At 39.1% G+C, this 12,199-nt stretch overlaps 1 pseudogene; it reads right to left on the bottom strand.

Moving 5' to 3' along the window:
* Positions 1-11,619: 11,619 nt before the first annotated feature.
* Positions 11,620-11,720, bottom strand: LOC132287432 (small nucleolar RNA R71; annotated as a pseudogene).
* Positions 11,721-12,199: the final 479 nt, after the last annotated feature.

The raw sequence follows: 12,199 nt of genomic DNA, 5'->3' as shown, positions 1-12,199 counted from the left end.
AAGCTTTAAAGAGTTGAAGTACTAAAGGACCTTTGTGAGACTTTCTTTACTCAATTCCTTAGTTAAATCGTCGGCCCGTGTGGAGGCTTGTAATTCAATTCTTAGATAAATCGTGAGCCTGCGTGGAGGCTATTTTATTGTTCTTTACATCATCTTTTTTAAAGCATAGGAATATGGGTTAAGTGTTTATGGAGGGAGTTTCATTGCATTGTTGTGAAGGCATAGTGTTTGTCATTCTTTGTGTTTGTTGTGTTTTGTATTGTGCATGCATGGACCAACTCTTGCCCCTCTAGATTTGCATCTTGAATCTATCGTTAGAAATCCTAGGGGAAGAGGAAGTTCAAATAGAACCAATCTATCAATGGATGACCATAATGATGACTATATTTAGGACCTTGGTCACATAGACCAACAAGGTATCCTTCATCCTAATATGCACAATGAAAACTTGCAAGTACCATTAGGCATGCCAAGGCCATTCATCCAACCAACACAATAACAAGGCCAAGTTCCGTATGGAATGCCAAGGCCAATGTATGCTCCACAACCTCCCGTCATTAATCAAGGAATTCATAACCAAGGTGTTCATGTTGCACCTCAAGTAGCTAATCCACCTATTGCTTTGAGAGACCACTATGTGCCTAATGAATACAATGCACCCATATGCATTCAATTGCCACCATTTAGAGCACATCGTTATGAAATTAAAGCACAAACTATTCAAATGCTACCTAACTTTCATGGACTTCCTAGTGAAGAACCTTACAAGCATTTGGATGGGTTTCTTAAAGTATGTTCCACCGTAAAATATACGGACATGCCGGAAGAGGACTTAAGACTCAAACTTTTTCCATTAACCTTAAAAGACAAGGCAAAGTATTGGTTTAACAATCTTAGGCCTTTTTCAATCACTTCTTGGGCAGAAATGCAACAAGAGTTCTTGAAGAAATACTATCCGATTTCTAAGACCAATGCCATGAGGACTTCAATTCGAGAATTTTCACATGGGGATGGAGAAATGTTTCATAAGGGGTGGGAATGCTTCAATGAATTGCTTAGGAAATGTCCACATCATGACATGCCTAAATGGCAATTAGTTCAATATTTCTTTGAGAGCTTATCGGACAACTATAAGGGTATGGTTGATGCTTCCATGGGTGTCTTTTACATTGATAGGCATGAGGATGACGTGTGGCGTCTTTATGAAAACATGAGTGAAAATTCTTTGCATAGAACACTATCATCCAAGAATGGTAGAAATTCACAAGGTAGGAAGAGTGTAGGCTTACGTCAAGTCAACCATTCAAATGAAATAGCCGCCGAAATGAAGTCTTTAGCTCAAAGGTTTGATCAATTTTTTATTAACCAAAACTTGGCGAACCAAATATCTTCCTTTCCAAACCATTCTCATCGTGCATCAAATGAAACATGTATGACTTGTTCTAGTGTTCTTCATTCTACTTCTCATTGTCCTCATGGACAAGTGCAAAATGAACCTAATGAATAAGTCAATGCGGCTTTTGTAAACCTAGGGAACAATCCTTACAGTACTTATTATAATCCAAGTTGGAGGAATCATTCGAATTTCTCTTGGAAAAACCAAGGAGAAGGCTTAAACCCTTCCCAAGGCAGTTTCCAAGGGAAATACATTCCACCTCCACTTCAAAACCAAGGATCCCAAGGTTATAAACCTTCTCAATCACAAGGGAATTAATTTGCTAATTCTCATTTTCCCAACCAATCTTATTCCCAAGGAAACACTAGAAGTCTCGCCTTTGAAGAAAAACTTTTAAATGCTTTGGGGACTCTTGAGGCTAACACACAATTACTTCATTCTCACTCTCAATCCATTGTTAAGCTAGAAACCCAAGTAGGGAAAATAGCAAGCACTCTCAATGCAAGAGAGAAGGGAAAGATACCCATTAAGGCCCCACTTAAGCAACAATGTGTTGTGAAAACCAATTCCTCATCGAAAGGGCATACCATTGAACATGTTAATGCGGTGACTACCTTACGGAGTGGTAGAGTTGTGGACAATCAAGTTGAAATATCCAATGAAGAGAGTGAACCAGTGCAACCTCAAGTTGCCACCCGACTCATTTCACATCCCATTCCTCCTTCATTGCATGCACATGTTCTTGCAAATGAGAAAGTTTTAAAAAATGTGTTTTGAAAAAGAAGTTTTGAAAAATGATGTTGAAAAGGTTTTATTGAAAAATGATTTGGAAACTTCTTGTGTTAAAGAGAGTTCAAAAGAAAATTCTGAAAAAGTGTTTGAACCAAAGGTTCCATTTCCGGATGCCTTAAAAGGATCCATTTCAAAAGACAAGCAAAAGGCAAAAACCCCTGAAATCATGGAAATGTTTAGGCAAGTGAAAGTTAACCTTCCACTATTGAATGCAATCAAGCAAATTCGGGCTTATACCAAATTCTTAAAAGACTTGTGCACCCAAAAGCGAAAGAACAAGAGCCAAGCACCAAGAAAAGTGGTTTTGACCGAGCAAGTAAGCTCAATTTTGCAACATAACACTCTTCAAAAGTTTAAGGACCCCATTGCACCCACTACATCATGCATCATTGGTGATCATATCATTAATCGGGCACTTTTTGACTTAGGAGCAAGTGTGAACCTTCTTCCATATTCGGTCTATGTTAAATATGGCCTAGGTGAATTGAAACCGACGTCGATAGTTTTGCAACTTGCCGACCAATCCATTAAGAAACTTAGGGGTGTCATTGAGGATGTTTTGATCAAGATTGATAAATTCTTCTTCCCGGTTGATTTCGTTGTCATTGACACGGAACCGGTTTCCAATCTTAAGAGCCAAATTCCCGTTATCCTTGGCCGTCCTTTCTTGGCAACCACCAATGCCAACATCACTTGTAGAACAGGGGTGATGAAGATTTCATTTGGCCACATGAAGGTAAAGTTGAATATCTTTAATCCCACACCTAATTCACTTGACAAGTATGAAGGAGAGGTCAATGTTGTAGAAAAATGTCATGATCTTCATTGCCAAGGAAATGAGCTTTTGTGTAAAACCAAAACTTCCAAAGGATCATCTTCAATCTTGCGTTCTCAAAGTGTTGTTTCAAATTCTTGCTTTGAAAGGGCATGGAAGCCCAAAGGTTTTAATTGTATAGCTAAAGGATCAAAAGCTTCTTTTGAGCTTGATCCAACAAGTTCTTCAAAGGACCATTTGTTGGGTGTAGTTCAAAGCATTTATCACCCCAACAAGGAGGGGATGCATCACAAGATCTTTGACCCCGACTAAAAGAGCCCAAAGTCTTGCTAGACACGTTATAGACTAGCAAAGGCATTCGTAGGGTGTCAAAACCCTATTCCTCCCCCATTTCTATCTTTCATTTTGTTTCTTGCGAAGTCTAGATACTTGTTTTAGGTTCACATGCATTGAAAGGAACTTTAGTGAGGATTGTATAAGCTTTTATGTTATAATTGAGCATTTGGCAAAGTTTGATCGATCTCACATTGGAGTTCGATCGATCGAACTCCAATGTGAGATCGATCGAACTTTGCTGTGGATTACACTCAACACTTAGAAAAAATTTCGACCTATATCCACCTGCATCCAAAATCAACTCTCTGTCCCATCGTTCGAACTCATTCTTAGATCGATCAGATATCTTCGATCGATCCAACTTCCAGGTTCGATCGATCTCAGGACTCAACACTTAGAAAAAAATTTGAGCCTGCATAAACCTGCATATTTCAGCTCTCTGTCCCATCGTTCGAATTCAATTCAAAATCGATCTGAAAATTTTCGATCGATCCAACATTAAGGTTGGATCAATTTCAAGTTCCAGCACTTAGCCAATTTTTGAACCAACAACCTGTGTATTCTTACCTCTGTCTAATCGATCAAAGGCTTGTTTCGATCGATCACATTTCTTTCATTTCACAATTTTGACTTTAATTTGACTTTTCAACTTTTCAAAAATCCAAAAATATTTTCATTTTTATTTTATTCTATTTTCACTCTCATTTTATTTTGTTTTAATTTTCAACAAGTTTTCAAAAATTCAAAAATATTTTAATTTATTTAGTTTTTAATTAATTAAAAAAGAAAAAAACTAAAAATCCAAAAATACTTTGAAAGGAGTTCATCAAAGTTTGATCGATCACAACTCATCTTCGATCAATCGAACTAGTCGGGAAATGTTTTTAAAAACAGATCCAAGGGTCTTAAGATCGATCATTTGGATCGATCTCACTCACCAAACCCTAGCCTCTCGTCCCTCTTCACTGTGAATCATCTCTCCAAGCTCCGGCAACTCCTCCGGCGAGATCCAAGCATCTCGAATCTCAGTTCATCTCCATCTTCTTCATCTCAGATCTTCTCAGTTTATTCTCCATTCTCTCACCCTCTTAAGGTAAGATCTGAGACATCCTTCCCTAGATTTGAACTCTCATACATGAATACTTGTTTCAAATGTTGTAATCATGTTGCTCTCATGTTGAATCGTCCATTCTCAAAGCTTTGGCATCCATGTCTATATATATGTATGTGTGTGTATATGTATGCATAGATTTTAAAGATTTTGTTAGATTTGGGTGTTTGGGCCACGTTTGGAGTGCATGTAAGCTTAATTTGTGTTGTTGGAGGGCCCACGAACTCATTAGAGTGGGCCCCACGCTTCAAAAGTCACAGATCAGTGACTGTTAGGTTTCATCATCGCACTGTTCGATCGATCGAACAAATTTATGATCGATCAAATATTTACAATCGATCCAACTCAACCTTCGTCGACCCAACTTTTGTGATCGATCTCATTTCTTTTTCTGATCAATCGAATTTCACAAATCTTATATACATACTCCAGTCATCTTATCTTATGTTCATGCTACCTTATATATGCCCAATGCCTGTGATATTCCACATTGGATGCATTTCATACTCATATTGTTTAGCATGTTTCATATTCTGCCACTTGCATAGAATCATGCGATATTTTGTTTTGTCTATCTTATTTGACATACATGTTTCTATATTATGCCTTATATTCTGTATATGCTGGCACTAACTTTTGAATTTCTATTTGTAGACTATGGCTCGCGTCAAGACTGTAGCGCGTAGACACCATTACAGCACGAGACGCAGACTTGACGACGAGGCCGGTCCATCTTATGTTCGGGATCCTAGTCCCGACCACACACAGAGGAGAGTCTGACAGCGGACTAGAGAGACAACGTAGCCCTCTCATATAGAGGAGCCATTACACCCTACTCCACCTTAGTCGTAATCTCGTCCAGCATTCACTCCATCACCATCTCCACCGCATAGAGGCGCTGAGCAGCCAGCTCAGCCGGCTCCACCTGTTCAGCCAGCTCATCTATAGGGCGATAGGCTTGCGCCTAGATATGCACACATGACTATAGAGCACAAGTCAGCATTCGACACCGTATTCTTCTCCAGATCGGTGCTGACTCGATCTGCCTATCAGGACATCATTCAGCGTGGCTTCTCAGCTATTCTTGCCCCAGTCACAGAGCCGATCTACCCACGACTGGTACGGTTGTTCTACCAGAACCTCCGACCGTCGCCGCGCACTACAGCCGAGCTCATCACCTCTATCGATGGCCATGAGATCACCATAACAGTGGATACTCTGGCCCGTTCGACTCGCTGTCCACATCGGTGCCCGCTAGAGCTTCAGGAGACTTATCCTAGGCTCCATAGGCCTTCTTATGCCAATATGGCGATTTTTCTCACAGGTCACCATGCCGGTGGTAAGACCTTCACCACCCGGACATTCTTGCCGGATGACCTATGGTTTACAGATTCGGTGCTCTACCGAAGCATATACATGGCAGGACACAAGATTCAAAGGCGAGGCGACTATCTAGCAACCATATACGCCTTCTATACCGGCCACTGGGTGTCTATTCCTACACTTAACTGGAGCGTAATGAGGAAGCTCTATGATGAATACGTCAGCAAGGATGCGCCCGGAAGGGCCAAGTCTCTTCCATTCAGCCACCTCATCACCCAGATTCTCATTGACCAGCGTTATTCCATCCACCCGTAGAAGGACCCCAAGAGAGGTTCCTGTCACTTTCGCAAGAAGGACTAGGACAAGAGCTATAAAGCTATTATCACTCACCTGCAGATCTATGTCGTACTGGCGGCTGCAGAGCTGGAGTTAAAGGAGAAGGCGGCAGCATAGGCAGTCCCGGCACCAGCAGAGCCAGCAGCAGCAGCTCCCGCAGCGGATGATGCACCAGTCGATCCAGCTACCGAGCATGATGACATTGATATAGACATTGACTTGAAGCACTCAGCGGATGACGCAGCTCAGCATTCTCTAGCCGGGTCCACTATTCATGAGCAGGAGCAGACCCAGGAGCTTTCTTCTGACTCATCCATACCAGGCTTGACCCCAGGCTTTGAAGTGCGTCTGCAGATGCTCAAGGACGCTGTTGTTGCCATCAGAGCTGACCTCACGGCCCATAGAGCGGAGTTCGCTAACTTCCGCACGGATGTCACAGCTATGTTCAAAGATCTATCCCAAGACATTCGTGGTGCCAAACCTGCCCGTCCTACCTCATCTTCCTGAGCTCCTAGTCTTTTCTATCTTATGATCCCTTTCTCCTTTTGATACTTTATTATTGTCACTGTATTATTTTTACAACCGGTCTGTCGGCTTTGATATTTTTGTTATACCTGCACTTTTTCTATTTTATATATCTATTTTTACAATGGATGTCATATGATTGTATTCTCATATCTATATGTTTGACTCCATCAGGTGCATCACAGTGACTTCAGTGAGAGAGTGCTACCCAATTTTCAGGACCACCCTTATACCTCTCTCATTTCATTATCTATTTTTCCCATTTACACTTGCATGTTCATTATGCACTGATTATCCCATTTTGTTATCTGATAATTTTATCTAACTGCCAATTTTCAGGACCACAGTTCATCCCAAGTTTTGGGGGGCAATGCCACCCACTTCAGATACTTCAGTCCCGATCATTCTTACCCAGTTACACTGGTATACTCTTTCCTTTGTTCTCTTTGTACATTGAGGACATTGTGCAATTTAAGTTTGGGGGGAATGGTGCTCTACAGTGATAGTTTTAAATTCAAACTTTTACTATGACTCGTGTATTTGAGGGATATTTCTATTATTGATCTATACATAGCTATGATTTTGATCTTTTGAGGACTATATTGCTTAAAATTTAAAAATTGCTTGACTTAAGAGTCCAATACTCCTTGTATGCCTTACGAGTGCCATTTAGGAGTAAATTTTTCGAAAGATTGATATCTTGTTTGCACTTGTGGTCCACATCATCTTGATTTTGTGATTGTTTTGAAATTCACTCTAGTCTTCTACACTAGCACCGGTGCACACTAGCATTCATTTGTGGGGTACATGCTTTGTTAATTATTGAATTGGTTATATCCCAATTGAGCTAGTAGTGCATTTAAAGCTTTCATTCTTAATAAAGGTGGATAACAGCCCCATTTCACTAAGTAACCGGGATTCTAGCCTCATCAAGCATTGAACTTCTCACGCTGAAAGGTGGAGGGCCCAAACTCTAGCTTAATAATTGTTTAATTAAAAAAAAAAAAAAAAAAAAAAAAAAAAAAAAAAAGAGCAAAAAGTAACAAAAGTGAGGACTTCTCTCAAAAATTGAGAAGTGGGAAATGATTAAATGGTTGCTGTCTTGATTTCTAACCTAGTTGATTTGAGCTTGTAAGTCCATATGGGTGTTTGAACACCTAGTGCCCTAAAGCCGTCTGGTTTGGGAGTCATTGACCTAACGCTCGATCTCATGAATCACTAGAAAGCTTAAGAGATCAACACATTGCGCTATGCTTCCATCTTTGATCCTTTAATAAATAAATAAATAAATAAATCGAGTGAATAGAATAAGCGCACCTAGAACAATAAAGCTTTAATAAAAGGTCCACTTTTTGTCTTGATGATCGTTACTAGATTTGTATGCAAGATTGAGGGTAAGGATTTGATTAATTCTTTAGTTGGCTAAGATAGCAACACATTGATGCCAGTCCACTCAAAAGAATTCTAGAGTTGTTTTGATTTGCATGATCATTTTCTTGATGTATGGAGGAACATACTTGCTTGCTTGATATTGAGATTTTGGGTGATTGCTTGGAAAGGGTTGATAAATTGCATACTTGAGGTAGTTTTCTCCCAATACTTGTTTGCAATATTGGTACCTCTTTTGAAAGAATGAGCTTAATATTTGTGGGTATCATTTCTGGAAACCCTCGCGAGACTTCACTCGTCCACTAGGGGTAACTTAGGGGTTTAAAAGGCTTGTTGCATATGCTAAATGCAATCGTGTTCCCTACAAAAGTGGCGTTATCCATTTATTGTTTTCTAGATTCATACTTGTATAGTTATTTATTTCATTCCTTTTCTTTCTAGTTCATTGCTAGGGACTAGCAATATTTAAGTTTGGGGGTGTGATGAGCACTGAAAAGTGCGTATTTAAACCCATTAAGCTTAGGCATTCTAGTACCTTTATCTATCTTACTTTACCGTTTTAGATTGATTTCGTATTATTTCCATCCTGAAAATAAGCTAACTCAGCCAAATAAGAGCTTAATTGAAGCAATTCTGAGATTAAACAAAGAAATGAGTAAAGTGGAGGAAGAAAGAAGCAAAATGAAGCAAAGCAATAAGTTCGATCGATCCAAGTCCAAGGTTCGATCGATCGAACATTGATCGATCTCAGCACTTCAAGATAAATCCAAGCCTTGACCCAAAAGCATAAAGTTCCAAAAGTTCGATCGATCTAACACCATCCTTCGATCGATCGAACACTTTTGTCCTTATTCAAATGATTGATTGTATCCACAGCTGTACCACTCACTAACCACTTTTGTCCTTTTCCCATAAATATCTCCCTTAAATATCTCGGATTTATCTTTTTCCAAAAAGCTCAGCCAATTGGATCGATCCAGCCAAAGTTCGATCGATCTCACTTACTTTCGATCGATCGAACTTCCTCCAGTGCGAAAAAGTTAAAATTATATCTCATTGAAAGTTGTCCTTATCCAATCATTAGGGAATATTGTGTGCATAACCCCAACTCATTTTGGGTGTCATTTTGACCTACCTATATAAGGATAAAGATTGCTTTTTCAAGGGGAGCCAACATTATTTTTCATATCATCTCTTGGAAAGGAAGTTTAGAGGAGAAGGAGGCTAGAAACACTATTGGAGATCTTCATCAACAAGGAGCAAACCTCTTCCACGGACTTAGCCCTTAAGGGTTGGAGCATCCTCACTATGAGTGGCTAGACATCCTCTTGGGGCTAGAGTTAGACCCAAGCATGCTTTTTATATCTTAATCTTGTGTATTATTGAGGGATTAGTGTTGTAATTAATATTTTGACACTTTAATATATATAGATATTGTTTAATCAATGATTTGTGTGGTTTAATGCTTCCAATTGATTATTTTATTCTATTCATATGTCTATGTATACTAGAATTGATGTTCATATGCTTGTCTCTAGATTTTGTGCTATTGATGCATGTCTATGTGTATTGATGCTATAGATTTAGAGATTGTCAATACATTGTGCTTAAAAGAATGCTTTTGTGATTCTCTTGATGGTTCATGGTTATCTCTTGATGGATTGTGCCTCTCCCCTAGTTTATTTTCATGCTAGTAGTATAGATGTGGTGTAGTTGTAGTGTAGTGTTAAATGGGAGGACAATTCATGCTTGTTGTTTGATGTTCCAAGCTTTTGAATACAAGTAGCATATGTCTCTAATCTTGTGTTGTATTTGGATTGTGAGCCTAATGAAAGGATTAATGACTTGTTTTGATTTATTGTGCCTTTCACATGTTGTTTAGACGATATATGCTTCATTGCTTAGATATATTGTGCATTTCACATGATGTTTAGACAATACATGTTTAACTAGTCATCCTTGCTTGTTGAATCAACCAAATACACACACACCAATATTGCAACACCCTAATTGCCCTCATTAATCACTTGTCAATGATATAGAAATGCCTTGCATGGTGGTGATCTCTAAACCCCAAGACTCTTCTCTCTCTTACTTACTCTTAATTGCACTCTTTTGCTATTACTTACTTTAATTTAGTTGCTCTTTAATCAACCAACCAACCAATTGTTTAATCACTCGACCAAAGAGCCCTAATTGCGATTCCACAATCAACTCCGACATTCCTCAATCCCCACAATCCCTTGGGACGATCCCTACTCACTCTTGGTATGTTAGTAGTAGTGTTGGTAGTGGTTTTTATAAATTTAAACTTACCCAAAAGGCTTTCCTTGAACCGCACATTCACTACACATAATTTTGGCGTTCACGGAACGCCCGTAAAATTTTGGCGCCGTTGCCGGAGATTGATTGATTAGATTAGGCAACGTCGGATTTGTGGAATTGATTAGGATTAGTACTCTTTTGATCCTGTTTTTACCTTATTTTTTATTTTTCTTTTTGGTTACTTATTGTGTTGTTCTTACTTAACTAGATGCATTGTTGGAGAGGAAGCGAGCATATGAGCCATTGAGCATTCAATTCAAGCACGCAAAGAAACGAAATATGCTAAAAACTTAAAAAAAAAATTTGCTAAGCTAAGCTTTAAAATTTGGAGTTGAAGTACTAAAGGACCTTTGTGAGACTTTCTTTACTCAATTCCTTAGTTAAATCATCGGCCCGCGTGGAGGCTTGTAATTCAATTCTTAGATAAATCGTGAGCCCGCGTGGAGGCTATTTTATTGTTCTTTGCATCATCTTTGTTAAAGTATAGGAATATGGGTTAAGTGTTTGTGGAGGGAGTTTCATTGCATTGTTGTGAAGGCATAGTGTTTGTCATTCTTTGTGTTTGTTGTGTTTTGTATTGTGCATGCATGGACGTCGTTCATTGAGACCAACTCTTGCCCCTCTAGATTTGCATCTTGAATCTATCGTTAGAAATCCTAGGGGAAGAGGAAGTTCAAATAGAACCAATATATCAATGGATGACCATAATGATGACCATATTGAGGACCTTGGTCACATAGACTAACAGGGTATCCTTCATCCCAATGTGCACAATGAAAACATGCAAGTACCATTAGGCAAGCCAAGGCCATTCATCCAACCACCACAACAACAAGGCCAAGTTCCGTATGGAATGCCAAGGCCAATGTATGCTCCACAACCTTCCGTCATTAATCAAGGAATTCATAACCAAGGTGTTCATGTTGCACCTCAAGTAGCTAATCCACCTCTTGCTTTGAGAGACCACTATGTGCCTAATGAATACAATGCACCCACATGCATTCAATTGCCACCATTTAGAGCACATCATTATGAAATTAAAGCATAAACTATTCAAATGCTTCCTAACTTTCATGGACTTCCTAGTGAAGAACCTTACAAGCATCTAGATGAGTTTCTTGAAGTATGTTCCACCGTAAAATATACAGACATGCCGGAAGAGGTCTTAAGACTCAAACTTTTTCTATTCACCTTAAAAGACAAGGCAAAGTATTGGTTTAACAATCTTAGGCCTTTTCAATCACTTCTTGGGCAGAAATGCAACAAGAGTTCTTAAAGAAGTACTATCCGGTTTCTAAGACCAATGCCATGAGGACCACAATTCTAGAATTTTCACATGGGGATGGAGAAATGTTTCATGAGGTATGGGAACGCTTCAATGAATTGCTTAGGAAGTGTCCACATCATGACATGCCTAAATGGCAATTAGTTCAATATTTCTTTGAGAGCTTATCGGACAACTATAAGGGTATGGTTGATGCTTCCATGGGTGGCTCTGACATTGATAGGCATGAGGATGACGTGTGGCGTCTTTATGAAAGCATGAGTGAAAATTCTTTGCATAGAACACTATCATCCAAGAATGGTATAAATTCACAAGGTAGGAAGAGTGTAGGCTTACATCAAGTCGACCATTCAAATGAAATAGCCGCCGAAATAAAGTCTTTAGCTCAAAGGTTTGATCAATTTTTTATTAACCAAAACTCGGCGAACCAAGTATCTTCCATTCCTAACCATTCTCATCGTGCATCAAATAAAACATGTATGACTTGTTCTAGTGTTCTTCATTCTACTTCTCATTGTCCTCATGGACAAGTGCATAATGAACCTAATGAACAAGTCAATGTGGCTTTTGTAAACCAAGAGAACAATCCTTATGGTACTCATTATA

Source organism: Cornus florida, unplaced genomic scaffold (genome assembly GCF_030987335.1).
Source record: "Cornus florida cultivar Cherokee Brave unplaced genomic scaffold, ASM3098733v1 CherokeeBrave_3.0.0_Hap2_Chr11, whole genome shotgun sequence".
Taxonomy (NCBI): domain Eukaryota; kingdom Viridiplantae; phylum Streptophyta; class Magnoliopsida; order Cornales; family Cornaceae; genus Cornus; species Cornus florida.
The sequence above is the reverse complement of the archived record's forward strand: the minus strand, read 5'-3'. Positions and strand labels throughout refer to the sequence as shown.